Source organism: Macaca fascicularis, chromosome 11 (genome assembly GCF_037993035.2).
Source record: "Macaca fascicularis isolate 582-1 chromosome 11, T2T-MFA8v1.1".
NCBI classification, from domain to species: Eukaryota; Metazoa; Chordata; class Mammalia; order Primates; family Cercopithecidae; genus Macaca; species Macaca fascicularis.
In genome coordinates this window covers 138,454,024-138,481,961 of record NC_088385.1, presented here as the reverse complement: position 1 = coordinate 138,481,961, position 27,938 = coordinate 138,454,024, and the positions used below count along the sequence as shown (strand labels likewise).

General features: G+C 49.4%; 1 long non-coding RNA gene across 1 annotated transcript; it reads right to left on the bottom strand.

Annotated features, from left to right (window-relative positions):
- Positions 1-175: 175 nt before the first annotated feature.
- Positions 176-27,648, bottom strand: LOC135966362 (uncharacterized). The gene is made up of 3 exons (XR_010579666.2): positions 27,499-27,648; positions 26,535-26,630; positions 176-3,079 (listed from the first exon to the last, which is right to left on the bottom strand). It is a non-coding gene; the product is annotated as an uncharacterized lncRNA (long non-coding RNA).
- Positions 27,649-27,938: the final 290 nt, after the last annotated feature.

The following is a 27,938-nucleotide window of genomic DNA, read 5'->3' as shown; positions in this document are numbered from 1 at the left end:
AAATTAGAACGTAGAGATATAAACCACCCAGGAGGAGAAGCTATTTATACACACGTAACTGGCAAAGGACTCATACCCAGAATGTATTTTTTAAAGTCTGTAAGTCAGTAAGAAATAGACAACCCAATTGAATAGTAAACAGGTGTTGTACAAAAGTTGTCAGTATTATTATAACTTTGTTTTGTGTTTCCACATTTTATTTTCTACATAGTTTAAGAGGCAGATACATTTAAATATTATTTGTTTCTGTTTTTAGACACATGACATATAAAGATATATTTCCGTGACATCAACAACTGAAGGAAGTGGGAATGGAGATGTGAAGGAGTGGAAGGTTTTGTGTTATTGACATTTAACCGGGATAAATTCATGTTAGAGTGTAGCAACTTTATTCTATCAGTCACAAAGAGAATAACTGCAGGGTATATGCAAAAGGAAATGAGAGAGGAATTTAAACATTTCACTACAAAAAATCGACTAAACACAAAAGAAGACAATGCAGAAAAGGAGGGACCAGAAAAACGATAAAGGACGTAGAAAACACATTTCAGAAGGACAGAGGTGAGCCCCTCCTGCTGCCCCCGTTATCAGTCGCCTAAGAAGGGAGGAAGTTCCAACACATGCCACAGTGTGATGCACCTGGAGGAGGTGAGGCAGGTGCAGTGGGATCCCACTCACAGGATGGAAGGAGGGATTGATGAGTGGATAGAGGGATGGATGGATGGATGGATGGATGAATTGATGGCGAGATGGATGGAGGGATGGATGGAAGGATAGATAAAGGGATGGATGGATGGATGGAGGGAGGGAGGGATGGTGAATGGAGGGATGGATGGAGAGATGGATGGAGGGATGGATGGATTGATAGAGGGATAGAGAGATGGATGGAGGGATTGATGGATGGATGGATTCATGGATGGAGGGATTGATGGAGGGATGGATTGATGGAGGGATGGATGGAGGGAGGAATGGATTGATGGATGGAGGGAATGGATGGATGGAGAGATGGATGGTGGTGATGGTTGCACAGCAAAAACAGTGTACTTAGTATCATCAAACTGTACACTTGAAAATGGTTAAGATAGTCCATTTTATGTTATGTGTATTTTACCATGATAAAAAAAATTGGCCCCCAAGCCCCACAATATATTAAGAACAGCAAACATTTAAACCGACTTTCCAGGAACCTCAAAGATGTGTGGACATGCGGCTCACTTGCTTTTGCCTTTGGGCCCAATCGCTGACCTTGCTTTGCTCTTCTTTGCTTCCCAGGGGTGCTGTGCTCCCTGGCCTCCTTGTCCTCCATTTCTGGGCAGTTCTCAAGCAGGCAGTTACCGAGGGAACAGGCATGATTACCTGCAGACGGCTAAGAGCAAGCCAAAGGGGGCCAACAGGTTAGCACAGGGGCCCCAGTCAGTAACCGATGCTCCAGAAAGGGGCTGGGACAGACATCTGTGGTCACCAGCAGTGGGCAACTTCCTTGCTGAAGGAGGAGTGACTGTTGGAGGAAAAGTCCCAAAGGCCGAGCCAAGAACCATGTCCTTATGTTGAACTTTGCTCACTGCAATAGTGAAAAGCACATGCCTGGGCGGAGATTTAAAATGCTAATGAGACATGCAATGTATGTACCAGCATGGACAGTGATGGCATCTGCAGGCCCAGGATCCCACCTACAACATGCTTAGTTCCCGCTCCTTCAGGAATAATCACGTGAGACTCCCATCAAAGGAATTTCCCAGTGCCCGTCTCACCATCTCATTCCAGGGCAGCCTTCTCTGACCCAGCTATTGGAGCGCACTTTCGCTTTGCAATAAACTCCTTTGCCCAGTCTTACTTTGGACTTGCTCCTAAATTATTTCTTGCACTGATGTCAAGAACCTGAACAGGCCCACCCACAGCATCCGTGGCCAATGGGAGGCCTCAGCAGGACACCGCGAGAGGGAGAGGTGGGGAGGCCACAGCCTGGTGCTTTTCTGTCTCGCCCCCTCCAGTGTGTCTGGCTTCTCCGGGAGCACCTGCCGTTACTGAAGTCCCAGCTTTGCCTCCGTCTTTCTCCCTTCAACCCAAGACAAAGAGCGGCGTGCTGGCTTCCTGCTGTTGCTAAATTCGGGGCTGCTGTCCGCCCCCGGGTTTGGCTTCTGAATTCTTCCGCCAGTTCTCTGCATTACATAACCTCCCCGTGAAACGTCTTGAGTGAGTTCTGTCTCTCCACTAGACCACGCCTGCAACAGTATCTGTTCTATTGGGACAGGAGGTTCGTGAGAACACACTAGTGCTGCTGCGCTCCACAGGGCTGCTGCTCACAGGTAAGTGCGCAGGAGAGCTGTTGCCACGACCCTCTCAACGTCCAACAGAACTTCACTGTGCGTGCAGTGATTTATTTTCCTTCTGCACCAACTTAGTTGGCCTTTATGCCACAGAGATGAGTCGCCTAGGACACTAATGAGGCCGTGGCTCCAGCAGACCCTGACAGTGAAGTTGTGGTCCCTGGTTAGTGGTCACTGCCTGCCACTTAGGATCTCCCTTCATTCCTCCAGGGAGCCAAGATGAATGTTTGTGCCACAGAGAGACCCACGCTTTTCATGCAACACGGCCCTAAATTCAGGCCCAGTCCCTGGCCTGGGGCTCAGCTGGAGACACAGGAACCTGGTCCTGGCTGCAGGAAGCACCGCCCGTGGGTCCAGGGAGGGGTGCTGTGTTCGTCACTGTATTTCAAGGGCTACGAAGGTGTCGCCGTCAGTCATTCTGCTATTTGTGACTTCACCCTATGTACTAACGTTAGAATGCCACTTCTGAAAAGGATGTGACTCACTCCATTAAAAAAAAAACAAAACAGTAAAGTTTTTTCTTTATGGAGCCTGCTGCCTGAGGGAACCCTGTACAGTTCTGGGGTCAAGAGTGGAGCCTCAGGCCAAGTGATTAGGAACAGGAAGAGATTCTGGGCAGAAATGATTGACGCATTTATAAAGGAGATTCTATGCGTTCCATGTCTGGAGGATGAAAATGCAGAATGTCAACTCACACAGAGCATACACTCTGTGCCTGCCCTGTTCAGGTTAAATCCACACCAAAGCTCATTCTGCAAAAAACAAAATGGAGACACAGAGTGAATAATCAGCTCCCTGCACCCCACGCTCCGTAAACCCCGACACTATCCCTCTCACTCCCAAGTCCGTGCCGCGAGCACTACCTGACCCTGCCTGACCCTGCCATAGAAGCAGGACTCCGGGCTGTTAATTTCTAGTAGGAAATTCAACAGCTCATCAAACTCATGGTTGCCTTGGCCTGGCCAGAAGAGACTCTTCTCCCCCAGAAGAAAGAGTGAAGGGTTATCAGATTCTAAGAGTCTTGGGAGGTCGCTTTGTTCAGGAAGTCACCTCCTGCATGGGGGTTCCTCCTCCCTCATCTATTCCTGGAACCCCAGGTTGGCTAGGGGCCCAAGGGGGCTTCGCTTGAGGTAAGGAGACCTCCCCAACACTGTTTTTTTTGGGGTGGGCCACACCCTTCTGGGGCCGCATTGGAGCCCGACTGTCTGCTTCCCTCTGAAGGGCCCCGGTTCTCACTGCTTACGGCGAAGGAGACCTGTGAGCCAAGGGAGGCTCCCCGCTGTGACTAGGCTTCCGTGGCCAACAACCCAGGTCCTTGTCACGGACGCTGGCATTTTGTTTTCCTGCTGGTTTGATGCCGGCATCCATTGGACAAATCAATGGTCAAAGGGAGGCAGGGAGTAGAGAGAGGGCACCGTGCATTCTGCAAGTGATTCCAGAGCCCCAAAGACAGCCGGTTCCATTCAAACAAACAACTCACTTGCTGATGTCCAGGCGAGTTGTCTAGGCGGCGTTGCAAAAGTTCCCCAAACCCTTGTGTATGTGCACATTTGGAGCCTGCGAGTGCATCTGCTCCAACGTTTAGCCAAGATGGGAACATGGGGCTGAACCTCCACCTCCCCTCCCAGCCACGTTTTCAGTTTCCACACAGGTTCCTGGGCGGAGGGGCCAATTCTACCGAACTCAGGCCCAGGAGAACTGCCCGGGGCATGTTGTTAGAACAGAAATCCTGCAGGTGCTGCCCCAACTCATTCCGTCCAGGCCTGCCAAGGTGAGTGCCCTGGAAAGAAGAACTCAGCTCCAGGCCCAGCCCCACTAGAGAGAGGCCAGGACACTCCAGGACAGTGCTGGGGAGGGCAGGAGCTGGGGCTCCGGTGAGGTGGGTTCCAGGCTGAGGGAAGGAGTCCTGGAGGGAATCAGGTGAGGAGAGGAGGAGACCACAAATGGAGAGCAGGTGTCTTCGGAGGACCTGGGGTCACCGGATGGCTTGCACTGTGCTGGGACTCCGGAGCCTGGCAGGACTGCCTCTGGGGTCCGGGGGAGCCTGACCCTTCCCAGGATCTCAGGATCTGGGCCATCCATGGAGAGGACAAAGACAGGGGCCCACTGCTCACCCAGAGATGTGGGATTGAGGAAGGGGCTGTCAGCTCGTGGACACCTCCCTGCTTCTCACACTGGCTCCACTGAGCCCCCAGATCCTTCCTGCACTGCCATGGGCCCTGCAGGCATCTTCCCTGGCCAGGAGACCCTCAGCAGTGAGTCCACTTCTCAGAGCAAATGTCCAGGTACCCCCTGTGTGGTGGCCGCCAGCCTCCCTGTCCCCTGAGCAGCCAGGTGGGTGCTCCGAGTCCAGAGTCCTGTCCATGCCCCTTCCTCTGTTCCCATCTGTCACCACCTGGGCCAGGGCCTTAATGAGGGACCCTGCAGGCAGGCCCTTGGGACACGCACCAGGGGTGAGGTGGGTCCAGCTGCCAGCAGTTGCACCCCAGGGCTCCTGGCTGTGGTGAGGGTCTGGTCTAGCCACCACCAGCTCCCAGGGTGCCTGCTGTGACCCTGGCTGAGTTCAGGAAGGGCCTCTTCCAGGTCCTCCCCTAGAAGGGGTGGGCACCTTCCCATTTCAACAGTCCTGAGAGGGCACCTTTTCCTTCTTTGCACACTTGCTGGTGGCAGCCTAGGCCCCATGTGCCCTGACAGGCCATGCTGTCACTCCAGGGCCTGTCCCCTCTGTGTTCCATCAGTGGCCACGTCTTGCTGTCCACGCTGCACACAGGACCCCAGGCTTTTGCTGCTCTGTGTCTCCCCAGCCTCATCGCCAGCCCCAACCTCAAAGGCCTCACACTTGGGAACCTTGAGGGCTGAGCCTCCAACCTCTCTGGGTCCTCTGCCTGGCCGGGGGGTCGCCTCTGCCACAGGGACGCATGGCCCAGAGCAGTCTCTCCCTGGTGGGCTGGCCTCCTGACCCAGAAAGCAGGCCAGACCCATGGCTTGAGATAGGACACTTTCCAAAACTAAATTCCTCTGCCAGCGGCGTCTCACTCAGACAGTGAGCTCTCGTAATTGCTCGATTTGGGATCTGATATTTCCTTGACAAGAGCCTGTGGATATAATGTTAATAGAAAAAAATTGTATTTGGCATTTTTGTGCTCTTCCCTGCCAAAGGCTCTGAGCCTCGGCGTTTATTGGTTTCCTGCGGCAGATGCATTTTGCATTTCCTCCTTATTACTGGGCTTAGTGGAACCCGAGCTGTTTGAGGAGGCAGAGATTATCATTTTCCACCTCCGTGCTGGGCAGTTCATCAACAGGGTGCAAATGACAGAGGCTGGATGGGGAGTGGCAGACTCGGAGGCAGAGGGCAGGCCGCAGACCAAGTGAGGGAGCCCAGTGGCCATCAGAGCCAGCGTGAACAGGAGCTGTGGGTCACAGCTCTGTGGTTCCAGCCAATCACCACCAGGGTCCAGAGTTGCCAAAACTTCCATTTGTTCAAGAGCATCTTGGCGCCGCATTCCCAGTTGAGGCCCCTGAAGTCTGCAGGTGGCCCTCAGTGGGACCCGCTGCCCTCCAGGCCCTGTCCGGCTCCCCCGACCCCACTCCACCCGCCCTAAGATGACTGGGGCCCTCCATCTGTCCAGGCTCCCTTCCCTGCTGTTTTAAAGCTGGGCTCCCAGTGGAGTCTCCCCTGGGGCACAGAGCGGGTTGGAGAAAGAGGCTGAGGTCAGGGCGTTTATTCCTCATGCGCTCCCTGCATGGGGCTGTACTGCTGGCAAGAGCTGGGACCCTCAGTCTCCAGGCCCAGCTTCTGTGGAGCGCCCCACATGGCCTCCCTGGGACCCCCAGTCTCCAGGCCCAGCTTCTGTGGAGCGCCCCACATGGCCTCCCTGGGACCCCCAGTCTCCAGGCCCAGCTTCTGTGGAGCGCCCCGCATGGCCTCCCTGGGACCCCGCAGCATGGCTCCTGCCCTGCTCCTCAGGCCAGAGGTGGGTTCCACACCACATTTGCTTGCCTAGCCAGCGCCTCTGCAAGGCACCCTTCTGTGAAGGGTTGAGTGAACTCTGGTTCCTGCCAGGGCCCCGACGGATGGAGCCTGGAATGAAAACAAAGATACCACAAGCCTCTGAACCCTCCCCATCCCCACGAGAAAACAGCCTCCCACTCAATTCACTCAAACAAACAGCCTCTGTGCCTGGGCTGACTCTGCTTTTGAACCCAGCCCAAGGTCAGGCAGCTCCCCCTTCCCTGTTTCTCATGTCTGGGACGTGGCTTGAGAGCTGTGGCCTGTCCTGGGGCTGGCGGGGGTCAGCCAGGGCTGAAGTGTCACAGATGGTGATGACTGGGGTACTGGGAGTAGTTGACCCCGGGAGAGGCTGGTCCTGGGAACTATGTCAAGGAGGATGGTGGCCATCAGGGAGCACGTGAGGGAGAAGAGGAGGCGCCTTCTCCAGAGGAGGGAAGCTTGGTGCAGGCAGCTGCTCCATTCCCTTGGGGCTTGGGCTGGGCTGTGACCCTCCGGGTGGGAAAGAAGCAGCCACCTGGGGAGACTCCAGCTCAGGGCAGGGGCGTCTGCCCAGCCAGCCACTGCCTGTGGGCCTTGTTCATAGGAGACATTGTGGTGCAGCCAGCACATGCGCTGGACTGCTCTTCTCTGGGGGCCAGGAGAGCCCAGGTGGATGTCATGGTCCTAGACAGCCCTGCTCAGCTGAGAGGGACACCTGCCATCCAGGAGTAGGGGGGTTCTCTTCCTCGACACGGAACCTACACATGGCTTCGCTGGTTGTGAAAGTGACACAAGCTTCCTGTGAAAGAAAAGCAAGAAAGGAAGCAGCGCGAAGGCATTCCCATGAAGTGGAAGGCGTGTTCAGGTCAGCGTGTCCCTCCATGCCCCACACTTCAGGCATTCCGTTCATGGTTTTACAGCTTTGACATTTCCTACATATTAATGCCATGTTTGTATTTTGAAACAAAATGGATCCTAATACACAAAAGGTCCTCTTTAAAATTACTTAACATTGTGGTGTGCGCATTTTCGCAGTGACTGTGGACCTACTGTGTGGCATTTCACTGTGTAGGTTCCCACCCCTGGCCCTGTAAAGGGGCTGGGTCTGTTGTCACTGCTCCTCCAGCATAAAGCTTCGAACAGTGCTGATCAAATGTCCCTGATCAGGGAGTGGGGGAGAGGTGGAGGCAGGGACAGCTCCCACAGGGATGCGAGGGTAGGGGCAGTGCGCAGAGGGAGTGACTCAGGGCTGGCGATCTTAGTGGGAGCAGCTAAGCCCTGCATGCTTCGGGGGCGTGGCCCTAGTCACAGGTCCTGTGAGTCTGTCCTTGTAGGGCATTTCTTCATGGAGCAAACATCTCCAAATATGAAAGCCTTTTGGCACATTTCACCAAACTGCCCCCAGAAGCTTCGAACAGTGGACACTTACCAGCCCCCAGAGGGGTCCTGAGACTCCATCCCCCAGACCCTCATTGGCATCAGCTATTGCAGTTAGTTTCAGTCTTTTCTGACCCAATGAACATGAATTATTTTCATTTTGTTTGCGTATCTTGGATAATTAATGATGTTGCTTCCATTGCGGCTCTATTGTTTTTGTGTGTCTTCTTTCTTGAACTTTTTATTCGTGCCAATCCTTTGTATACAGATATCTTTTTTCATATTGATTTGAATATGCTTTTTACATATTAAGGATACAAACTTGTTGTTTGTCATGTCTTCAAATGCTTTCCTCCAACTCACTTGCCTTACAAAGTCATGATGATGCATTCTGCATTCAGAGACTTTAAAATCTGTGCAATTCCATAACCTATCTTTCGCTTATTTTCCATGGACATTACACCTAAGTTCTTTCTTTCCTTCAAGATTTTAGATTATTTTTCTACACTTTCCTCAAAATCAAACAAAATTTACAACAAAATTAAAGCAATAACTTAAACATTATTTTAAGTGGCAGAAAAATGAATACATTCTAGTAGAAATTTCAAAGAATTTGCCAAAACCTGTGTATTTGAGGACCGGCCATTTGCCGGGCCCTGTGATCAAGGCTGGGAATGTAATGAAAAATTCTGCTTCCTTAGAGCTCATAGCTAGGAGGCATCCGCAAATTATCACATGGATAGGTATAAAACTAGCCCTGGGAACAGAAAATCCCACAGAGAACAGTGGAGAATCACCCCCTGAGAATTCTCAAATTTTCACAGAGATTAAAGTAAATGACCGCTGAGATAAATGTTGTGAAGATGAAGTGTATGAGCAGTGGTGGCCTGTGCAGGTGCCCACCGCACTCCCTGTTTAAGCTTCCCCAGAGGGAGTGATGTTGAGCTGTGATTTTGCATGAGTGGACGTTCACTCATTTAAATGAGTGATTTTAAATAAGTGGAAGCCCTGAGATCATGAGGAGGGAGAGGTCATGAGGAGGAAGGGAGGACAGTTCACATGCCAGTTCAAGGACACCTCCCAGCTCGCTCCGCTCCCTCCTGCTCTGCTCCCTCCTAGTCTCATTGTCTGGAGGTAGCTACAGTTGGAATCTGGTGTGTATCCTTCTAAAACATCTCATGTGTACCTTTAAACATAAATTTATAATGTTAATAATGGAAAAATAGAGTGACTGTGTGTATATATTTATGTTTGCTGTCTGCTTATGAAAAATTTCAAAAATGTACAGAAAGGTAGAGGATACATAAAACTCTCACATACCCATTGCCCGACATCAACAACCACAAACATTTTACCTCCCCCAGAGTCAGAGTCCCACAGGTAACAAGTGACTCTAAATGGGACAGGGAAGAGGTGTATGCAGGAATGGCTCCCACAGGCGTGGGTGGGTGGAGGAAGTCTGCAGGGCCAGTGCAGCATTTCAGGGCTGGGATCTTAGCAGGGTCTCAGCAGTGTAGCTAAGATCACTGTGTCTCCATGGCCGGGGCGGGTGGTTACTCACCCAGCGGGGCAGCAGCTGGCTCTGCATGAGGGGCTGCCAGAAAAGAACTGTAGCTCACCGAGCAGGGGTAGGGGAGCAGGTGTTCTGAGCACAGCCCCTCATCTCTGGTTAAGCCAAAGGTCTCCAGAGGACACAGAGTCCCTTTACTACTGGATATTAGGGTCAGCCTCCAGGCACAGGACTGGGTAGAGAGCACTGAAAGAGATGTATATGGAGGGAAAGGGAGGCTTGCAGCACGGTTGAGTGCTTTAAAGCAAATTGCACACCCCATGTCCTCACATTCCTAAATCCTTCAATAGTCATCCAAGTAGGGAATCTCTTCTTCCATGACTACCGTTCGACACTCATGCTTTGCAAAACAAACAACTCCTTCATTTAATCAAACACTGCAGTGGGCTCAGGGTTTGTGTCCCCACAAAATGCGTATGTCGAAACCTAATCACCACATAATGGATTAGGAGGGGAGGCCTTTGGGAGGTGATTAGGTCCTGAGGATGGAGCCCTCATGAATGGATTAGTGCCCGTATACATGGGCTCCAGAGAGCTGCCTCGCTGCTTCCACCATGTGAGGATGCAGCAAGAAGACCACCATCTACGAACCAAGAAGTGTGCCTTGTGAGATGCTGAATCTGCAGGAGCCTTGATTTTGGACTCACTAGATTGTGAGAAATAAATGTTTATAAGCCACCCTGTCTAAGGCATTTTGTTACAGCAGCTTGAACTGACTAAGACAAACACTTAGTCTATACTCAAATTCCCTTTGCCGGAGGTGTTTGAAACAGAGCGACTCCATCTTGAACAGGGACTGAATAAAATGAGGCTGAGACCCTCTGGGCCACATTTCCAGGAAGCTATGCATTCTTAGTCACAGGATGAGACAGGAGGTGGACAGAATTGGTATCACAAGATACAGGTCAAAAAGGCCCTGCTGATAAAACAGGATGTGGTAAAGAAGCCAGCCAGAACTCACCAAATCCAAGATGGCGATGAAAGTGACCTCTGGTGGTCCTCACTGCTTGTTAAATGCTAAATATAATACATCAGGTGCTAAACGTCATTCCCACCAGCGTCATGACAGTTTACAAATGCAACATTACCCTATATGGTCTAAAAGGGGGAGAAACCCTCAGTTCTGGGAAATCCCCATCCCTTTCCCAGAAAACTCATGAATAATCCATCCCTTGTTTAGCATATAATGAAGAAATAACCACAAAAATAGGCAACTAGCAGCCCTTGGTGCTGCTCGGTCTATGGAGTAGCCATTCTTTTGTTTCTTTACTTCGCTCATAAACTTGCTTTCATTTTACTCTATGAACTTGCCTGGAATTCTTTCTTGTGTGAGGTCCGAGAACCCTCTCTTGGGGTCTGCATCAGGGGCCCTTTCCGGTAATATCTTGATTATGGAAAAAACTGAATTTTAGTAGCTGATTTATTTGAATCCAGATCCAAGCAAATTCTATATGTCGTGTCAGAAAGCTCTATCTGTTAAGTCTCTTGAAATCTAGAATTGTCTCTTTCTGCCCCCACCTCCAGCTCCATTTCACAGGTCTCCTACCTCATGCTGGCTTTTTGAGGAAAGCAAGTCCCATTAGATGTTCACATTAGGATCTGCCCGATGGCTTCCGGGGCTGTTTAACTTGTTTCCCTGCCTCACACATTGCTGCAGGCTTGAAATTAAATGCCAGAGCTGATGAGATCCAGGTTTGCTCTGTGCACGGATACGTGGTAGGTGAAGCTGTATTCTTTGTACTGCAGCATATCAGGAGACACATAATGATTAAACCTCACCTTTTATGATGCTGAGACCCATCAGTGAATTCAGATGGCAACAATGATTCATTGCAAGTTTCTCTATCAATCTTCCACTTAAGAGTTTTACCATCTATTGATGACATTAACCTAGTCAATTTTTAATAAGATGTTGGAACTTCTAATTCTCTTCCTCCTCCTGAAATTATTTGCTTGAGTGCTTCTGTTTAGAAGAGCCATCCGTTATCCACTAAGGCTATGATTTATCATGAAATACAATTAATACCAGGAAGCCAGGATAAATGCTTAGTTTTCCACTTTATTTATCAATTTTCAGCATAATGGACTGGCATCCTAGCAACCTCCAGAAGCGTGCAATAAGTTTTATTGTATATATCTCGTCTGTACCACCCCTTATACACATTCTTTTACTCATAGCTTGTTTTTAATTGAAGTGAATCTCACATAACATAAAATTAACCCTTTTAAAGTGTGCAATTCAGTGCCATTCAGTACATTCACACTGTTGTGCGACAGTCACCTCCAAAACACTTTCATTCCTTTTGTCCTCCCTCCTCCACAGCCCATGGCAGCCACTTATCTGCTGTCTCTGGATTTAACTATTCTGGATATTTTTAACATAAATGAAATCATGCAATATATGATCTTTTGTTCCTGGCTTCTTTCACGTAGGGATATTCTGAAGGCCCATCCATGCTGTCACATGTGTGAGTGCTTCATTCCTTGTTAAAGCTGAAAAATGTTCCATTGCATGGACAGACCACATTTTGTTTATTCATTGATTGGCCATTTGTGCCGTTTCCAACTTCTGGCTGTTGTGAATAGTGCTGTTAGGAACATTCATCTACAAGTATCTGTTCTTTTGGGTATAGACTTAGGGGTGGAATTTCTGGTTCAGATGGTAATTCCATGTTTAAATTTTTGAGGAAGTGCTGAACCATTTTCCACAGGGCCATTTTACATACACATTGTACATACGGTGATGCATGAGAATTCTGCTTCCCCCACATCCTGACCCACTTCTTACCTTTGTCGCTATTATTATTACTGCTATGTTACCATCCTACGGGGTGTGATGTGCTTCCTCACTGAGGTTTTGATTTGCATTTCCCTAATGACCCCAGATGTTATAATCATCTTTTCATGTGCTTGCCAGCCATCTATATATCTTCTTTGGAGAAATATCCAAGTTGTTTGCCTGTTTTTAAATTCTATTTTAATTGGGTTGTCTTTTTGTTATTAGGTTGTATCAGTTCTTTGTACATTTTGACTTCTAGGTCCTTAGCAGTTACATAAACCAGAAATATTTTCTCTTATTCTGTAGGTTGCCTTTTCATTTTGTTGACAGTGTTCTTTGATACACAAAAGTTTAATTTTGCTAAAGTCAACTTTATCTATTTTTTTCTTTTGTTGCTTATGCAATTGGTGTCAAAGCTAAAAGTCCATTACCAAATCCAAAGTCATGAAGTCATTACCCCTTTCTTCTAAGAGTTTTATACTTTTAGTTCTTACATTTAGGTCTTTGATCCACTTTGTGTTAATTTTTGTATATGGAGTGGGATAGGTCTAATCTCATTCTTTGCAGGTGATTATCTTGTTTTCCCAGCAACATTTGTTGAAGAGATTATTCTCACCCTGTTGAATCCTCTTTGCACCCTTGTCAGTCATTTGACTGTGGATGCACAGGCCTGTTTCTGGACTCTCTATTGCATCAGTCTATCCTTATGCCAGAACCACACTGTTTTGATGACTGCAGCACGGTAATATGTTTTGAAATGAAAAAAAAAGTGAGTCCTCCAAACTGGTTAGTTTTAAAGATTATTTTAGTTATTTGCCATAACTTGCAATTCATATGAATTCTAATATCTGATTTGCCATTTCTACAAAAAAAGGAAAAAAAGAGAAAAAAAGAAAAAAATCCACTGAGATTGTGATTCAGAAATAGCTCAGAATCTGTAGATTGCTTTGCGAAGTTTTGATGTCTTAACAATATTAAATCTTCTAAGACATTAACACAGGGTGTGTTTCCATTTATTTAGGTCTTCTTTAATTTCTCTCATTAATGTTTTTTTTTTCAGAGTGCAAATCTTACACCTCCTCAATTAAATTTATTCCTAGTTATTTTATTCTTTTTAGTGTCATTGTGAATTGAATTGTTTTCTTAATTTCATTTTAGGATTTTTCATTGCTAGTGTGTAAGAATACAACGGAGTTTTGTGTGTTGATTTTGTATCTTGCAACTGTATTAAATTCTATTATGTTTAGTAGTTTTTTTGTGTGTGAATTCTTTAGGATTTTCTATGTACAAGATCAAGTCATCTAGGAATATAGTTCTACATCTTCATTTCCAATTTGTATGTCTTTTATTTTGTTTTCTTGATTAATTGTTATGATTAGAAATTTCAGCACAATGTTGAATGGAGGTGGCAAAAGTGGGCATGCTTTGTTCTTGAATTTAGCTGGGAAGGCTTCAGTCCTTCCACATTGAGTGCAACGTTAGCAGTAAGTTTTTCCTAAATGCTTTTTGTTATGTTGAATAAGTTGCCTTCCATTTCTTGTTTGTCGAGTTGGTTTTTTGTTTGGTTGGCTTTTGTTTTTTAAATCATAAGAGGCTGTTGAGTTTTGTCAAATGCTTTTTCTACATTAATTGAGACAATTGTAATATTTTCCTTAATTCTACTAATTTTGTGTGTTACATTAAATAATTGTTGTATGTTTAACCATCCTTGTGTTCCTGGGATAAATCCCACTTGGTTGGTTATGTTGTATAATTATTTTACCATGCTGCTGTATTACATTTTCTAGTATTTTGTCAAGGATTTAATAATCATAAGGGATACTAATCTGTAATTTTTTCTTGTGATGTCTGCCTTTGGTATCAGGATAATGCTGGTCTCATAAAATAAGTTAGGAAGTATTTCTTCCTCTCTTTTTTTTTTTTTTTTTTGGAAGAGTTTGATAATTTTGGGTGTTTGTTTAAATGTTTGTGCTGTTTACCAGCAAAGCCGCCTTGTCCTCTAGTCTTCTTTGGTGGGAGGTTCTGATTATAATTCAGTCTCTTTCTTTTTTATAAGTCTGTTCAAATTTCTATTTCTCCTTGAGTCAGTTATTGTAGTTTGTGTTTTACCAGGAATTTGTTTCACCTAAACTTCTGAATTTGTTGGCATACAATTGCTCATAGTATTCTCTTATAATCCTTTTATTTCTGTAAGGTAGGTAATAATGGCCACATATTCATTTCTGACTCTGTGTCATGGCTTTTGATGTACCCTGAGTCTTCTAATCCATTGCAGTCATTATTCTTGTTGAGTTGTGTTAACACATCCCTGTTCAGCAAGAGCATCAGGCTGGCTCCTGTGTCTGGGCGACACCACTTCATGAGTCCATGGCAGCATCTTTGATCTGTGAGACACCGAGATGGCCCAGTGTACTAGTCCATTCTCACACTGCTATAAAGACATACCTGATGCTCGGTAATTTATAAAGGAAAGAGATTTAATTGTCTCATGGTTCTGCAGGCTATACAGGCTTCTGCTTCTAGGGAGGCCGTAGGAAACTTACACTCATGGCAGGAGGCGAATGGGAAACAGGCACAGTTTTCACATGGCCAGCAGGAGAGAGAGAGAGAGAGAGCAAAGGGGGAGGTGTTACACGCTTTTCAAACAACCAGATCTCATGAGAACTTTATCACAAGACAGCACTAGGGGGAAGGTGCGAAACCATTAGAAACCACCTCCGTGATCCAATAACCTCCCACCAGGCCCCACCTCCAACACTAGGGATTAACAATTCAACATGAGATTTGGGTGGGAACACAGGGCCATACCATATCACCCAGGTGTATCTTGAATATTTCCTACTAAGGACCTGGAATCAGTTATTCAAATGGTTCAGGATCCTCCAGACGTATATCTTATGTGTCTATAATTCCCTTGACCTGGAGTGCTCTCCTGTGCCCATTTTTGGTACAGTTCATATTTATTCTTCAGGTCTTCATTTAGATGTCCTTCTTGGATGCCTCCCTTGTGCCCCACAGACTTTATCCAGCCCCTCTTGACAGTATTTTGCCTTGGTGGTATTGTTTTCAGCGGTTGGCCATTATTTGTTTAGAGTCTGGGCCTGCTAATATTAAGGGTGATTTGAGCCTGGGGCTTTCAGGGGATGCCACGTGGAGCCCAGCAATGACTGCAGCAGAGCAGAAGGCAGAGCCCCCAGGGCAGAGACTGAGGTCTTGATGACACTGCTGGGCCCTGGTGCTGGCTGTTAGCACTCCTGAGGCCTTCCCCGCAATGCTGGCAAACAATTACAACAAAACAACTTTCAGTTTAAGCCATCAAGAATCAGGTTTTAGTCGCTTGCAGCCAAAAGCCCTTAGTTATAAAATATCTTCTCCAAACTTTTTAGAATTGTCTCTTCACTGCCTGTCACCATGGCAACCCACAGTTATAATGAGATAGTTTCATGAATAATGGAGGTGAAGAGGTGGCCTATGGTGTTTGTCTCACCCAAGCTTTATCTCATTTATTGCTTCAAGATTAGATTCTCCAGCTGTCATAGGCTTCTAGATGCTCAAAGTATCTGGAATGATTGGATGTTACTCTGAAGCAGTAGACCTCATCAGGGGCAATTTAAATTATATGCGCAGGAGCAGTACAGGAGGAAGCAGATGCATTCCACAGCTGTAATCTGGGAATTTCGGCCCCAGCCCAGAGAGACTGTGGTGGAGAGGAGGGGTCAAGGGGAGTGAATGAATTATAATCTCTTCCTCCAGTCACGCCGGCTGGTCACCACAGTTCTCACTGACTGGTTCTTTTAATATTTTTTTTTCTACTTTTCAAAAAGAAATGGTATTTGCACCCAATTTAATGAGTTCCATAGCTACGAAAATTATATTCTCCCTCTTTCCTCCACTGTCCCTCCCCAGAGACCACCTTTCATTCTTTTAGTCATCTCTCGTGTTGTCTGTCTTCCCATCTCCAAATGAGACGCCTGTGCTTCCACTTCCTGATGCTTCCACGAGAGGCACCACCTTCGACAGGGGAGGTTGGGACCTGCTTCTCCTCCGCCTGCTCCGCCCACAGGCACCCCCGTCCACCCCTGTAGTTTGTGTTTTACCAGGAATTTGTTTCCCTCAAATCGAGACTGGCTGCTGACATCACCGAGCCCACCTGAGCCCCGTTCACCGTGAAGCTGACGGAGACCACGGCACTTTCCTCACCTGGATATTTCACTTTTCCCTCAAATCAGTAGCTTAAAAGAACTGCTTTGTTATCATTAATTCAACCCCAATTCTCCATAAATTGATGAAGTCAGTTTTCAAGACCTTCGCTGGGATCAGCAGTGCTGACCATTTCCCCTTCCCGCGTCCTCTGTCCTGTGCCCGTCTGGGCCCGCTCTCCCCATGCCTGCAGCTCCCTGTGCTCTGTGGTTTTCCGTCATTCTGGGTGGCCTTCGCTTCTTTCCCCAGATGGACCTCCCGGTTCCTGGAAACCTCCCTCCACCTTAGAATCAGCGTCCCTGATGGCAGCCCTGGGCCTGCTGGGTTTGGATTTCAGGGACAAGCTGGGCCTGCATCCCTCCATGTGGAGCAGCTGTCCATGCTGTCACCAGCCTGAGTGAGGACATCACCCTCACAGCGTCAGTGACTTGGTCTGGAGAGCCGTGTGTCCACTGCTGACCTGGGCCTCCCAGGAGAAGCTGCCCCATGCAGTCCTGAGGTCTGTGCTATTGCCTGGGACTGCAGGTGGAGCCATCTGCACCAGAGATGGGAGCGCGGCTGCTCTGTGACAGACGTGCAGCAGAGAGCTGCAGAGAAGGCCCCTCTGTGTCACGAGTGTGGGCTCCTGCAAAGCCAGTCCCGGGCTTCCCCAGACATCAGGTGGATGAAGCTCGCAGCGGCCCTTACTTCCAAAGCTGTCCTCAAAGAGGGCGTCCACGGCCTGCGGACCAGTGACAGCCAAGGGAGGACACTATGTTCCTGGCCACCTTCTCCACCCCTTCCAAAGTCCGCCTGGCCTCACTCTTGTATGTCAGCATCTCCCAGCCTGGCAAATGAGAGAAGACATTGATAGAAGAGTTGCATTAATAATTGTCCTTTTCCCGGCAGCTTTTAAAACATATTTTTCCCTCCATGAAAGCTTTAAGATAAATGGCACGTCGACCGTGCCGGCTCCCGCTCCGGGGCTCTCTGTTAGGAGCGGGGCTGTTTATCAACTGCCAGTCACCCTGGCCCGGCACAGCAGGGAACAGAGGCCGCTCCCCGACGATGTGCTCTGCCCAGGCTGCTCCCTTTCAGCTCAGAACGATGGAATGTGTGTTTCTGCCCCGCGTCAGGTGTGGGCTCCCTTCATTCCTACCAGCTTAGTTTCCCAGTAGCTGGGAAATACAATTTATTGTAAACCTTGCATTATTTTGTGGATAACTAACTGGAATCATGAGCAATTCATTTCCAGAGAATACGCAGGCCTTCCCAAGGCTTCCAAACGTGCATAAAAACCAATACCAGTGGTTCTTCATCAACCTACCTGCATCTCCCCTAAACCTGTTTCCTCCTCTGCAGATAATATCAGAAGACCAATTCTTTCTCTCTCTCTGTGTGTGTCTCTCCCCAGAGCCAAACCATTTGCAAATCCTGTCATCTCCAGCTCCAAGACACATCTGGAAAAAATGTCCCCCCGTCCATCTCCACTGCCACCGCTGTAGTCTGAGCTACAGTCATTTCCTGCTTGGACCAATGCCATAGACTGCAAACTCATTTCCTTCCATTCCCACCTCTCTCTGCAGTGCAGCCTAGGAGGCCTCTTGTGGGCGGAGCATGTTGCACACTGTCTTGCCTCCCCACATTACTAGTGGCCAGGGCACTTAGCAAAAGCTAGGCCCTTTTCCCTGCCTGTAAGGCACACGGGGCCTGGCCCCTGCTGACCTCCTGCAGCTCTGGCCTCCTCTCCTTGCCCTCAGCCTCCTTTCTGCTCTTCACGGGGCCACACTGGTTTCTGCTGCATGACCTTTCCCTGGTGATGCCCCTGCCTAGTATGTACCTGCCCCAGTTTGCATGCTATTGGCTCCTTGTTGGTGCCAATGTCACACCCTCCAGGAGATCTTTCCTGGCTACCTCAGCTCATAATGACCTCTCCCTAGCCACACTGTCACATGGTCCGTTCTGTTTCATCGACGGCCCTTTTGACAACCAAGGATTATGCTATTCATTTTCTCACACACTTGCAAGTCTCTCCACTGGACCAGAACATAAGTTCCATGAGAGCAGAGCCATGGCTTTCCTGGGGCTGTGTCCCAAGCACCCAGGACAGAGCCTGGTATATGGGGGTGCTTAATAACCAAATGTTGAATGAAGTCACCCAATCTCCCCGTTCAGTGGCTATTGTGAGTTCAGACAAAGGAAGAAGCCTTACCTGAGGCTTATAGGGTTGAGGTCACACATCATTGAGATTCTGAACTTGCATAGAATTCCAGCACTTCAGGAGTTTGAGAGCAGATCTGCACATATGCAGGGATGAACAGGGTGACCCCAAGGACTAAGCTCTCAGACTCCTCAGCAGGGGCAGGATGGGGACAGGGGTTGTGGCTTGGAAACTGCACATTGTGGTTGGAGGGCTGTCAGCTGATCACTTGTCCCATCTGGAACCCCCCAGCGTTTCTCTGTGCATTTCCCTTCCAGCTGCTGCCTCCTGCACCCTTATTGCTTAGGCAGCAGCATTTACAAGTGAGTCACCCTGAGTGGTTGCTGCAGTGGCAGGGGCAGGTGAGTCACCCCGAGTGGTTGCTGCAGTGGCCAGGGGCAGGTGAGTCACCCCGAGTGGTTGCTGCAGTGGCCAGGGGCAGGTGAGTCACCCCGAGTGGTTGCTGCAGTGGCAGGGGCAGGTGAGTCACCCCAAGTGGTTGCTGCAGTGGCAGGGGCAGGTCAGTGACCCTGAGTTGCTGCTGCAAGGTGACAAGTGTAGAGGATGGTCTTCAGTGATTGGATGGTCTTCAGTGATTGATTGGATGGTCTTCAGTGATTGGATGGTCTTCAGTGATTGATTGGATGGTCTTCAGTGATTGGATGGTCTTCAGTGATTGATTGGATGGTCTTCAGTGATTGGATGGTCTTCAGTGATTGGATGGTCTTCAGTGATTGGTTGGATGGTCTTCAGTGATTTGGATGGTCTTCAGTGATTGATTGGATGGTCTTCAGTGATTGGATGGTCTTCAGTGATTGATTGGATGGTCTTCAGTGATTGGATGGTCTTCAGTGATTGATTGGATGGTCTTCAGTGATTGGATGGTCTTCAGTGATTGGATGGTCTTCAGTGATTGGTTGGATGGTCTTCAGTGATTTGGATGGTCTTCAGTGATTGGTTGGATGGTCTTCAGTGATTTGGATGGTCTTCAGTGATTGGATGGTCTTCAGTGATTGATTGGATGGTCTTCAGTGATTGGATGGTCTTCAGTGATTGGTTGGATGGTCTTCAGTGATTTGGATGGTCTTCAGTGATTGGTTGGATGGTCTTCAGTGATTGGATGGTCTTCAGTGATTGGATGGTCTTCAGTGATTGGTTGGATGGTCTTCAGTGATTTGGATGGTCTTCAGTGATTGCTACAGAGGAGAGGGCACTTCACTATCTAGCTTTCAGAACACGAGCCTCAAGTTTCTTTTGCCTTGTTTCCTCTTCAGGGAAAACAGACAGAGATGGAGAAGGAGATTCCCGAGGTCATCAAGAAACACCTTGATCCAGCTTTGCTTGGAATGTTGGGGTCGATGAGCAGCAGATACGTGGCCTTTTCTGTGTTGGCCACTGGGAGCTGGGTTTCTGCCATTTGCAGAAAGAGGTTCCTGACATGCAGGCCCCAGCCCAGGCTGAGCTTGGCACACATGACCTCCCTTCCTGTCTGCCCACCTTATTGGGGCTTGCTGCTGTGGAGCTCCAGGGGGGCCCCTTCCCTGCTGGATGGAGCAGGGAGAAAGAATAGCTTCATGGCCAATACTCCTTCACCATGTTGCTTTGAGGTTACTCTAGCTGGCACTGAGAACCTGAGCTGTGGGGTCCCGATTCTGTTCGTCAGTAGGTGTGTGACCCAGGGCAAGTTTAATCTCTCTAAATTTAAATGTCTTCACTCTGAAGTGGGAAAATAATAATCTCCAGGTCTGCAGGTTGTTTTGAGGCTTAGGCAATGCTGTATATGAAAGCATTTAGCACAATGTTTTGCACATATTAAATACTCAACACATGGTGTCTGTGTCAGTGAGCAGTTTCTCTCTTTAAACAACTGCACACATTCATACAACACGTGACGGCTCAAATTCAGTAGAAGTTTATGTCTTGCCTTTACGGCAATCCAAGTGGTTCTCAGACAGGTAACTCTCTTCCATGGTGTATTTCTGAGACCCAAGCCCCTGCCATGATGTGGATCACCATCTCACTGATGTCTGTGTCTTTCCAGGAGAATGGACAAGACATCATAAAAGCGGTAATCATACTTCCTTGGGCCAGAAATGGTTTCCATCCCATCTACTGATGAGAACGCAGCTAGGTGACCACGCCTCCTTGCCAGGCAGGCTGGGCAATGTGGCTTCACCATGTACCCAGGAAGGAGGCGCAGCTGTTGGTGAGCACACAGCACAGCACCCACTTGTGGTGCCCGGTCATCAGGTAAGGCCAGACACAGCCCGGCAGCCTGGCAGCGCGGATAACCAAACCTGGAGTTGGTTTGTCGGTGAGGAGTGGAATCTGTTTCCTGAAGAGCCTGAGAAGGCAAACAACCTCCTCTACGGGAAGACGGGAGTGAGGGGCTGACCGCCGGCATTCCAGGACAAGAAATTCTGCCCCTCCGGGGTGCGTCCTTCTTCCATTCTCATGGAAGTGGCCGGCGATGTCAGGAAGCTCATGCGGTGTTTTCCACGGAAAGAACACTGGTCCTGGAATCGGCCTCCCTCTGGCTCCAGCAGGCCCGGCCAGGCCATCCCAGCCCCTCCGGCGGCTTCTCCTTCGCCCATCAGGCTTGGTCAGTCCTTCTCCTCCAGCGACCTCAGAGTGGCAGAGCCACTGGTGCAGCTGTAAATGATTGACGGCTCGGTTGTGTTGGAGGAATTGTAAACACCCTTCATAATTCATAGGGCGGACACGTACTTGGCATTTAGAATGGCCGGTACCCGCAGCCTGCTGCAGAGCTGCAGGGAGGCCTCGCGGACACGTCCCCTGCACCCTCCAGGGCCAGTGCTCAGCCGGGGTACAGGGAGGCTCTAGTGGCCGGATGAACTCAGGGCTTCAAGGCTGGCTTTTCACAGAGCTCCCTGTTTGAGGTATTAGCTTATCACCTGTTACTTAATTTTTTCTTTCCATCGACTACCTTATTTTACATAACTCAATTTTAAAAAGAAAAATTTGCATCATATTCCGAAACAAAAATCAATATCTACTGTCCTTAACACCCAATCCCAGCGAGGAGGAGGAAGTGCATCTCTGATTGGCTTGATTTGGTCATGTGCCCACCCCTTATCCAATCACTGTGATGAGAGTGTGTGTAACTCTGATTGGCTTGATCTGGTCAGGCGGTTATGTGTTATCCAATCACTGTGATGAGGATGTTTGGGACTATGATTGGCTTGATTTGGTCATGTGCCCACCTCTTATCCAATCACCATGATGAGGCTGGGCTGTATATGACTCTGATTGGCCAGCACTAGCCCACATGCTCACTGGTGATGTGAGTGGCTGGGGCAAAGTGCAGGTCCCTTTCTTCAGGGAAATCCTGATGTTGCGACAGGAGGAAGAGGAAGAGGGGGGACGTGTCACATAACATCTCCCATAGTTCTGTTCTCTAAATGCCCCTCTTTTTCCCACACTGCTGAGCAGGGCTGTTGAGGCCTGGAAGGAACTGCTGGTGAAAAGTGTGGAACTGAGCCCCTGTGCTCACCAGGTGGGCTCTGGTGAGTCCCTGTGTGTGAACACGTGTCCGGGCTGAGCCTCTGAGAGTGAGCCCCTGTGTGTGAACACCTGCCCGGAGTGAGCCCCTGAGAGTGAGCCCTGTGTGTGAACACCTGCCCGGAGTGAGCCCCTGAGAGTGAGCCCTGTGTGTGAACACCTGCCTGGGGCGAGCCCCTGAGAGTGAGCCCTGTGTGTGAACACCTTCCTGGGGTGAGCCCCTGAGAGTGAGCCCTGTGTGTGAACACGTGTCCAGGCTGAGCCTCTGAGAGTGAGCCCCTGTGTGTGAACACCTGCCCGGAGTGAGCCCCTGAGAGTGAGCCCTGTGTGTGAACACCTTCCTGGGGTGAGCCCCTGAGAGTGAGCCCTGTGTGTGAACACCTGCCCGGGGTGAGCCCCTGAGAGTGAGCCCTGTGTGTGAACACCTGCCCGGGGTGAGCCCCTGAGAGTGAGCCCTGTGTGTGAACACCTGCCCGGGGTGAGCCCCTGAGAGTGAGCCCCTGTGTGTGAACACCTGCCCGGGGTGAGCCCCTGAGAGTGAGCCCCTGTGTGTGAACACCTGCCTGGGGTGAGCCCCTGAGAGTGAGCCCTGTGTGTGAACACCTGCCCGGGGTGAGCCCCTGAGAGTGAGCCCTGTGTGTGAGCACCCGCCCGGGGTGAACCCTGAGAGTGAGCCCCTGTGTGTGAACACCCACCTGGGGTGAGCCCTGAGAGTGAGCCCCTGTGTGTGAACACCTGCCCGGGGTGAGCCCTGAGAGTGAGCCCTGTGTGTGAACACCCGCCCGGGGTGAACCCTGAGAGTGAGCCCCTGTGTGTGAACACCCACCTGGGGTGAGCCCTGAGAGTGAGCCCCTGTGTGTGAACACCCGCCCGGGGTGAGCCCTGAGAGTGAGCCCCTGTGTGTGAACACCCGCCCGGGGTGAACCCTGAGAGTGAGCCCTTGTGTGTGAACACCTGTCCAGCATGGGCATCTGAGTGTGGGCTTCTGAGTATGAACAGCATTACCACACCATGCTCTCTGAGGAATTCTCACTGTGAAGTTCCTGGTAATAAAAGTCAATCAAAACTCCATGTCCCATCATCCCAGCTCCCTCCACATTCCACATCTTCTTTCTGGTCTTAAAACAGGAATTAAAAGAAATTAAGAATGTGTAAGCAGACACTCAGTTGAATGTAAGAAAACGCAGTTCCCCCTGAGAAAGAGAAAAAGCTGGAGTCCTTTAAAAATTAACTGCCTGTGGCCTGGCACGGTGGCTCACGCCTGTAATCCCAGCACTTTGGGAGGCTGAGGCGGGCGGATCACGAGGTCAGGAGATCGAGGCCATCCTGGCTAACACGGTGAAACTCCGTCTCTACAAAAAATGCAAAAAATTAGCTGTGTGCAGTGGTGGGCACCTGTGGTCCCAGCTACTCAGGAGGTTGAGGCAGGAGAATGGCATGAACCTGGGAGGTGGAGCTTGCAGTGAGCTGAGATCGCGCCACTGCACTCCAGCCTGGGTGACAGAGCGAGAATCCGTCTCCAAAAAAAAAAAAAAAAAAAAATTAACTGCCTGTTTTTCTGTGGCTAGCGAGCCTTATCTCTCCTCCCTTCCCAGGCATTGTGAAGACCCTGTTTCTCTAGCTGTGCAGCTGCAAGGTCCCCAGGCAGATAAACTCAAGTCACAAAACATGTTTTTCCTTGAAAAGTAAGAAATGATGTAATGCATGTTTCAATTAAATAACTGTCTTTGTTTCTTGCTTCTGTAATATGCTTCCCCCTGCACAGATCCCGCCACCCCAACCTCCACACCCCGCCCCATGAAATGGTTAAAATGTAACTTAACTCTTTGTTCAGGGCTCAGTCCTTTGGGTGTTAATCTGACTAGGCCAGTGCACCTAAATAATAAATATCCTCCTCAACCCCATCGGTCGGTCTCTGATTCCTTATCAATCCTGTTACAGCCTTAGGCAGAGCCATCAGTTTGATATAATGTTTCTCGGTCTGTTTTTCGTGAACCTACACTGAGAACACATACAGAACACGAATCCTGGAATAATTCACTTGTGGAATCAAATCCAAAGCACAAGTTTGGTACCAAGGTCCACACATGAGGTGGGAATCATGCAGCAGGAAGTCCCCTGGGGAGTCCCACAGGGACCTGCATGGTGGCCACTGCCACCTGCCCCACCAGCCCAGCATGGCCCGCTTCACCCTAGTGCTTCTGCAGTTGAGCAGATGATGGTGGCTACGAACTTGGAAGCCAAACGGTCTGGATTTGCATCGCTGTAACTTCCATAAGCCCATCTGTAAAACAGATTTGTGTGGATTCAGTAGTTGAATATAGGAGAAGCCATAAGAGGGATTCCTGGCACTTCATAAATTCTCTGGTGATGTTAGAAATGATGGCAGCAAAGAGCACGATGATCACTGTTAGACTGCAGCTTCCCAGCTGGCAAGGTGCCCACACCCCAAGGGGCAGGAAGAAACAGACAGGCAGGGACTGTGTGCTCCTGCTCAGGCTCACCTTGCCGCTGCGACGCTGGCAGCCACAGTTGCCTGCAGGACCTAAGGCCACCCACAGCGTGGTGTCCAGCCTGGCTGACCTTACCCTTTTCCGAGGGACCCTAAGTAGTTGAGGATGGTCCTGGGACATGCTTGTATATTTTAGAGGTGCAGAGTGTAGAATTTAGAAGTAGAAGGCCATCGTGATTGCAATGTACTTCGAATTAATTCCAAAGAATCTAGAGAAGAAGCAAGTGCAGGAAGTTATTGGTAATTGCGGCATCCGGCTGATGGTGAGTGGGTGTTCTCCATCCCTTCTCCCTCCATTTCTACATGTTTAAAATTGTCCACAATAGAAAGATGAAAACTTGAATGAAAGTAAGTATCTTTTGCTAAAAAAAAAAAAAAATAGTAGAGGTGAGGTATTGTTGCAGGAATACATCTACCTGCACAGGTTTGAAGCAACCTCCAAGGAGCCCCAAGCAGGCCCCACTATAAATAGAGCAGGCATAACATCCTCCATTTAACCAGAGCATCCCTGAGCCTGGGGGTCTCTCATGCATCTTTGGTGAAGGTCGTTTATGAAGCATTTGCCTGCAGCGCCCTTTTGTAAATGTCTAATCTGATGTCAGGTGGTCCCTCCAATGTCAGCCTCTGGTAGAAAAGTGCTACTCGCAGAGAAAAGCGCATGCAAAACTGAAAAATAATATCCTTTCCTGCCTCCTGCAAGGGTCTGGGCTCTTGAAAAACTGCTTAACATTTCCTTAAACCCAGGGGCTATTTTCCACTCTCCTCTCCTCTCTGCGTTCCATTCAGCAATCCCGACAGGATCTAAACGAGGATGCTGCCCATTGTTTCTTTATTCAGGAAATTCTAAGGCGTTTTCTCCACGCTGAGGATTTTGAAGAGTGAATGAGAAAAGATAAACATCTTCAGAAAGAGTCTCTGGGCGCTGGCAAGCAGGGAATGAGATTTGCATTCGGGGAGGCCGGTTAGTGTGGGGGAGTTGGCAGTGTCAGAACTTGGCAGTGAACCTGAGGACGAGGACAGGAGCAGATGGGATGTTTGACTTCACCTCCTATTTTCTCCCTGATGCATTTCTGTGCAGGTCTGCTGTGCTGCACCAGCTGTGTGGCTGAGGAGGAGACGAGGAGGAGGTTCTTGGGCACAGGAGGAGTAGGGCTGGGGTGAAAGCAGCCAGCCAAGTGCGGGGGTGCGCTCGGTGGGGGAAAGCCAAAGTGCGTGGGAAAAAAAAAAGTGCTCTCCAGGACCAGCCCTGCCCACGGCCTCCTGGCCCTCAGGGGGACTCACAGAACTGACTCAACAGGCACGCACACACAGGCACACATGCATGTATACAAGACACGTGTGCATATGAATGCACCCATGCGCATGTGCATATGTACAGACGTGTGCATGACACAGACACAGAAACATGGATCTGCACATGCACACACATGCATGCACACACAGAGACACACAAGCACACATGCACACATGCATATATACGCATGCATGTATACCACAAACACGCACATGCACAGATACACAAACACATTTACACAGACACACATGCACACACATGAATGTGCACACAGAGACACACACAAGCACACATGCACACATGCATATATACGCATGCATGTATGCCACAAACACATTCACACAGACACATGCACACACATGCATGTACACACAGAGACACACAAAGCACACATGCACACATGCATATATACGCATGCATGTATACCACAAACACGCACATGCACAGATACACAAACACATTTACACAGACACACATGCACACACATGAATGTGCACACAGAGACACACACAAGCACACATGCACACATGCATATATACGCATGCATGTATACCACAAACACACACATGCACAGATATACAAACACATTTACACAGACACACATGCACACATATGTGCACAGAGACACAAGTACATGTACACGCAGCTACATACATGCACAGAGACATGCATGCACACACGGAGGAAGCAGATACAAACAAATGTACACATAGACACGTGTGCACCCACGTGCAAACACAGACTCAAGGTGCGGGAAACACCACCGCTGTGCTGTCTGCTTACCTGTGTTTAAGGACTTTTGAGTTTTTCCACCCCTGCCACATTCTGCAAACCCCGGAGAAGTGCAGCCCTTCTGGGTCATGACGGTGTCTGGTTCCCCTGCAGGAGAACATGTGGGCAGCTGCGTCATTCGCCTTCTAGGGAGACTCCTCTCCCCTCCTACCCGGGAGGACTCACCGTGGACACCTGCAGATTGCTAAGTCACCTCTCCAAGACTTCTGGAGCCTGCTTTTCCACAATTCGAATAACTGTCGAATTTCCCACAATTCGAATAACTATAGAAAGTGTCCCCATTCATTTCAGAAAGTGGAGGGCTCAGTGGAACAGCCCAGGACCTCATGTGAGGAGGAAATGGGGGCTGCTGAGGCCAGCATTAGAGCCTGGACAGGCACAATAGAATGTCCTAAGGAATTTCTGGGGATATGGCAAATTGTACTGTTGTCTAAATTTGCTCCTCCCCTGTGGCCCCAGCCCTGCTCATGCTGTTGCGTTAGGCCAGTCAGTGAATCAATGGAACCAGTTGATCGGTTAGAGGGTCCAGGTATTGCCTGCCAATGTGAGCATGTGAGGATAGTAAAGGGCTGGCCCCTAGGTTAGGCTGGGCACTCCTGATTTGAATAAATGTTACACAAAATGTCCTCCAAACAGACTGCTCCTATGCACACTGCCACCAACGGTGTGAGGGGGACTGCCCCATCTCCCCCAGGCCCTTTTCCCTTCCCTGAAGACAGCAGAACAGGTTCTATCTTTGCAATGATGAACCCAGACTCAGGCACCTTCAGTAGCTGAGCTCCCCAGAGAAGGCAGGGCCAGCCTCGTTCTGCACTTCCAGGCCATCCCACCATTGCGGGAGGCAGGGCAGGCGTGTGGAGGGGAGGGGACACAGGGAGGATGGGAGCCAGGTCTTTCCCCCAGGGCTTCCTCCATTCTGCTCCTGCCACAGCTCCTGGGCTCCCCTGCACCTCACCTGGCCCTGCTCCCTGCACTGGGCAGCTCAGGGACATCCGTGTCTGGGAGGAGAGGCTGCAGGGGAGGGGCTGGCAGGCGGCTGGCGTCCCTGTAGTCCGGCTCTTTTCTCCTCCTCACACACTGCTGTCTGCTCCCTGCTTGACTGGCCCCGAGGCGAAGGGCCCGGGGTCGCTGGTGAGGAGGGGCTGCAGCTGGGCTGTCCTGGGGGAGGGAAGAAGATTATAAAAGGCCCTCAGAGAGCTACACAAGGCGGCCTTGTTTGGGGAACAGCCTCACCCGAACTCAGGGTTTCCTCCCACATGAGCAGGAAGAGATGGCCCAGGACCTGTGGTCAGGAGGCCTGCACTGTGTGGCTGGGGTGGGGGTCGCTGTGGGTCTATTTCTAGCTCTGGCCTCTGCCCCACAGCCGGAGGCATTGAGTGAAGCCGTTTGCAACCT